The sequence below is a fragment of the Indicator indicator genome, chromosome 15, assembly GCF_027791375.1.
Source record: "Indicator indicator isolate 239-I01 chromosome 15, UM_Iind_1.1, whole genome shotgun sequence".
Lineage (NCBI taxonomy): Eukaryota > Metazoa > Chordata > Aves > Piciformes > Indicatoridae > Indicator > Indicator indicator.
Genome location: NC_072024.1, coordinates 12,311,719 through 12,317,718, shown reverse-complemented (window position 1 = coordinate 12,317,718; position 6,000 = coordinate 12,311,719).

Here is a 6,000-nt window from a genome sequence, read left to right as displayed (position 1 = left end):
AAGCCAACACTGCTAGCACTGCTAATTCCAGCTTCACTTCAAGAGGCAGCCGGATGCTTCAAATGTAAGAAAATAAAAGTATCCTGGAAAGCACTGCAGCTGGTCTTTGGTTGACACTAGAAATGCTTAGGCCAGGAGGTCCTTATGTTGTGGGGAAAGGAGGCCTAGTGTGATACCATCCAGTAAGTACATTTTATAAGAAATCTCAAACTCAGATGATGAAGGTGTTGAGCTGTTCCTCCAGGCAGGAAGAGGAGTTATGATGTGAAGAAAGGATGTTTTTCTACGGACAGTAATGATAAGTCCAAGTATTTTTTTGGCCACCCCAATGATTTAGACAACCTTTTTCTTATGTTAGTTGCAACAGACATCTGCCCTCTCCTTTGGCTGCCTACCAGCTCCTGCAATGGTGCATTTTGTTATTCTCACCAGGGCAAATTGACACAACTAGTACCTGTGTTCCACACAAGAGCAACAAACACTGAAAGGAGCTCAAAATGAAATTTTCATGAAATCAAAGACCAGCTCAGGGTGGTTCCACTCCTGTGCTACAGCCCAGTGCCAGAACACCTCATCCAGTCAATCCTGGACAAGATTCCCTGCAATTTCTCCTTGGCCTTTTTACTAATCTGGAGACCAATTTCCTTAGTGTGAGAACTAAGAGCAATTGCTGGTTCTTCAGAAGTGAAGTCCCTGGCCTTGTACAACCTGTCTACTTGTGCTTATATGTCAGTGTTGTTCCTTATGGGGTACAGCTGTGAAGTGCATGCAGTCAGTTTCTTCTTCTGTTGCTAGAAATTTACAGGAGAAAAAAGTACAGTGAGCTGTGTGCTTCTAGAGCTGGAGACAGTTGTGTTCCCCTGTGTGTGCAGCTGGCCGCTTCGGTGTCCCTGTTCTTCTGACCTTAGGTTCAGTCTAACCAACGAGCCAGCTAATAACTTTGTGTTAGCAGAGGCAGCAGCAAGGGCAGTCAGAAGAAAAGGCATCAGAAATAAAACCTGAGAAAAGGAATTAGGGGAAGAGAATTCATTCATTTCCTCTTCCTGATGACACATGCTTTCCACTCACTTTTTTTAAATGACATTTTACCTGCCAGTAGTTTACTGTGAGCATCTCTAGCGCTGCCTTCCCTCCCCACAGCCAGTTCCCTGAAGAACAAAATTACATTTAAGCTACTGAAGTTGGACCTTTCTGAAGTAAAAAGAATCTTTAAAAATGGATTTTTTTAAAGGTCATTTTGAACTTTATCTGAGCACACACGAAGACGCAGGCCATTCAGCCAAATAATGCCATCTGACCACCTCCTGTCACCATTACCAGGATAAGAACATCATTTATGTGAGGGAGAGAGGGGAAGGTTTTCCACTCATTCCTTTTATTCCTCTTCTAATTTTTTCACATTTTAGTGCTGTTCATTTTTATAGCTGCTTATCCATTTCCCATTTCCCTTAATAACCCATAGGAAAGGTCATGAACTTACACTGAAATGGGACATCCTGACTTTCACAGAATCACCAAATACATCTAGACCTCAAAGATCACCCAGTCCAACCCTCGACCCAGCACTGAATGTTCAACACCAAACCATGTCCCTAAGCACCAGGTCCACATGCTTCTTAAACACCTCCAGGGATGGTGACTCCACCACTGCCCTGGGCAGACCATCCCAATCTTTGATAACCCTTCTGTGAAGAAATATTTCCTAACATCCAGCCTGAACCTCCCCTGGCGCAACTTGAAACCATTTCCTCTAATCCTGTCACTTGACACCAAGGAGAAGAGGCTGGCTCCCAAACACCCCTTGCTCCCATGAGATCAAGCTGCATTCTCCAGGGCTCTACCTGGTCCTCACTCTTAGCACACCCTGCCATGTTGGCAGTCCCTTGACAAGGCAGTGTCAGGGTAGTCCATCCCCCTTCTTGGGTCTCTTTCCCTCTTCCAGTAATACAGGTTTACAAATTAAATAAAGTATAATCTATTTTCAGGTATCTAAGCACCTGCTTAACTTCAAGCACCAGAACAATCTAGTCAACCACATGAGCCTCTTTTGTGGGTTTATGCTTCACTGTGCAGGAGTACAGCCTGTGAGACAAAACCCTGCTCCAGGGGAAGCTCAGTGAAGTGCTGCATTTATCGCAGCAGAGTCAGTATCTGCCAGTGAAACCTTCACCACTGACCTAAACTTCCTAGAATTAATTAAGTTAACAATATCTTCAACATTATCTTAACTACAAAGGCTGGCATGTTTTTGCACAGCCAAGTTCCATTCTGAACAAACAGGGCTTCTTAAAACCTTGGACTTTGTTTCCAGATGTGTCAGATCCACCTTCGTGCCACCAGCTGAAGAAAAAGGAGTTGCAACCAGCCTGCTATGTGATGAGCCATGCAGCAGAGCTCAGTGCTGTGAAAACACTGCATGTTATTTACTGCATCTAGTTCTCTCCAGTCATGCCTTAAACAAGGCCATATTTATTGTAAAGACACTTTAAAACATCTCATGACATGCTTTGTGAAAATGGGGACTTTCCTCAAATGAAATTTCAGCACTCCATCTCTTCTTACAATGGCATCCAGGTGCCTACTTCACAGCTGCCCAGCCTCCTTGAACAAGATTCCCTTTAACAATGTTCTAATATTTAATTTGCCAAATGCTGTGGGAATCCCAAAGGTTTGGAAGAACTATCTATTATAAATGACAAAACATGACATTATTATAGGTAGTCTGCCTACTCGATGTCATCTGTGTTCTACACTGCTCCTTTAATGAGGCTGTCGTTCAGATCCTGAACATAATAGGAAAAGATCCTGATGCTAACACTCAAAAAATTAAAACAGCTGAGTCCTTACAGCATAGAAAAGACTGCTTTCTAAACCCTAAACCCCTCATGTTCAGAGGAAGTGCTTTTAACATTCTGTTATTTAGTTGTACAGGCATTCAGGAGGAGGCTACTCCCAGCCACCCAGTGCAATTCAGTAAGTGTTCCCCTGAAACCTAACAACACAGTGCCCTCTGCTGCATTTTTCTCTGACATATTAAAAGGAGGGGAAAAAAACAACCCTGCCGTGCTTTGCAGCCTATCCTCTGGCTCAAATTGAGATAAGCAGATGGTTTGTTAGTACTTATCAATGACTCAGTAACATCCAAGGTACTACATAAAACACTTTAGCCGGAGAGAAGTCAAAATAACAAAACGGATTCCATACAAGGGAGAGCAAAAGTAATTGAAAAATCAAGTAGGGAGTGCAGAAGTGCTAGCAGCTCCATGTCTTAGCCCAGCTGTCCTTCCTCTCTGAGCAGAGCTCCAAACCCAGTTATTTAAGTTAAATGACTAGCTGCTATAATCTCATTGCTTTGCCTCTCCCACCACTCTCAGCCCCATCCACCACATCCTCCTGTGACAAAACACTTTTAAGAACTACGCAAACACAACCAAGCACACACAAGATTGGTAAGACCAAAGATCACACTATCTGCAGTCTTGATGCCAGGTAATATGCACCAAATGGAGCTGGCTGCAAGCAGCATCACCTCAGGAGAGAGAGACAGGCTGGGAAGAAGTAATTTCTGTGATCTTGCTCTTGATTTTGACATAGTGCTAAGCTGTTGATACTCCAGGGTACAGGGATCTTTGTGCATTACTGCAGAAGAGAAGGACAAACACAAGGCAGCCTTGGGAAACTGCAAAGCCAACATCAGCACTTCAGCAATTCTTACTTTGAGCTACCATCCCTTTGGGCTCAGTTAATTAAAATCAATAAATGCATTTGCTTTGATTTGGATTTTAGGCCTTCACTGAACAATACTAAGACTTTCTTTCACAGATTCACCCATGGTGAAGTCAATAATTTAAAATTAGCTAGACATACTGTGAATATTGTCTTGACAATGTAAGGTACCAGGAGGACTCTGGGGAGTGCACAGGTATTAGGATTTAAAGCAGCACCCTGCTGGTGATGTCGCTGAAGAACGAATGTGTTTCTGATACTCCAAAAGTCTATGCTCAGACCCAATCAAACACCAGTGTTTGGGAATGTTTCATTCTGGTTCCTGGGTTGAGTTACAAGAAGAGATACCACCTCCAAACTGAATCAGGTGTCAGTCAGATAACAATCCCTAAAGAACTGACTGTTGAGTCTTGCCACCAAAGCATACAAAAATCAATTGTCTCTAAAATTGTGCCATTAAGAAATGTTTATTCTTTGCAGAGACAGCCTGATATTTGAGATTGTCAAACCCATGTTTCCAAGCCATTATTTATAACAGAAGCTTAAAAAGAAGGTAGAATTTCTCTCCCCGTCACTGTTTTAAGCAAAACACAAAATCTGAGAGATTTGTCTTAAGATTTGACAAGAGTCTCAGTTTGTGACTGGATTAAGCTGCTATCTAACAAGGGCATGAAATCCACTCCAGCACAAATATGGTTTTGTTTGATCCTTCCCTGAAATCTGTAATTTTTTAGAAAATGCAGGTCTGTTACATCATCTCCTTTTCACAACACCTTCTCTTGTGCTTCCTGCATCTTTTCTGGGTCCTAGCCAGGCCTGGAAGCATCAAATAACCACAAGAAAGATTATTCCTTGAGATCACCACCCAGGAGCAGGAAATACTATGAGCCTCTTGGGCGGGCCTGTTTTTACTGAAGGAACCACCCTACTTAGCAGAGGCAAAACCTTGAATGGCTCCAGAAATTCAGCCAACAACTTATCTTTGTCAGCATCAGCCACTATTACGAAGCAACTCATTACAGTGAAGCAACGAAAATCCTACGAGGATGGCTTCTTTTGACATATGGAGTTAGCAACACTACTGGGATCAGCAGAGAGCGTAGTACCTGTGAGCCAAAAGGCACAAAGGGCAGAGTTCTCAACTCCAAGTATCGAAAGATGACCACCCCTTTGTCCACAGAATGAAACAAAACAAAACAAAACAAAACAAAACAAAACAAAACAAAACAAAAGACAACTATAAACTGCGTGGGAATCTGGATGCACAGAAAGATCTCTCTCTGATGCAGCTACCCCAAGGGTGAAAAACTGGGAGAATCCCTGATCTTTTCAGCCCAGTATTTAACCACCGAAAGGAAAAAACATGTAAATAAACTTTAAGAGACACACTCGATAATAAATCTATGACAAAAGGCAAGGTAGAAACCTGTGCTTTTGAATTTATTATCTGACCTCCCTGCTGAGCATTCCTGTGCAGCTGCAGGATAAAATAAATTGGTCTAGCTAAAGAAACTGTAGGAAAGATTTGAATATTCCCTGTTCTGAAATACTAACCTGTGATACTTCTGACCATCTCTCTCTTTCTCAAGTGGAGAATGGCACAGTCACAGTGGACAGATCAAGACACTATGAATTTCAGTGGAAGTGAGAAAGGCAAAGGGAAGTAGACCCTGGACCAAGACCCCCTCATTGCAAGTGCAAAAGAGTTGTCTTGCTAAGGCTTACTGGAATTTAAAAAAAAAAAAAAAAAACCACACACCAAAAACCCCAACAACGCAGCCCTCATTAAAATACTCTCCTGGGAAATGTGCAGCATATGATTACTTAAAGGAAATGGGTTTGCTTAGAAATACAGCCAAGTTCCCATATTTTTAAAAGATTAAAGACTTTTTTATCTTTCGTTTCTACATTTCTTTTCTTTTCCTTTTTTCTTTTAAAAAGCCTTCATAAGAAACTTAGCATAGAAAGGTGACCTCAGTGTACAGGAGATGGACACCATGCTGTTCATTAGAGCAGGCAAATAAAGGGCTCATCCTGTAAAGCAGCTGAGCACTAACACTTCCTTGTCAGCTCTAGTAAAGCTTCTGGCTTGCAGCACTTAACACAATTGAACTGTGGAGGCCATTATTCTGCAGGTTTAGATCCAGCTTGAGTCACTCTGACTTCATTAAAGCTTCATCTAGGCAAAGGGAGACCCTGATCTGCACAAATCCTTGGAGCCTGACAGCCACTCATTGTTTTCCCTCTCACTGCAGCCACCTGAGCAAGACCTGG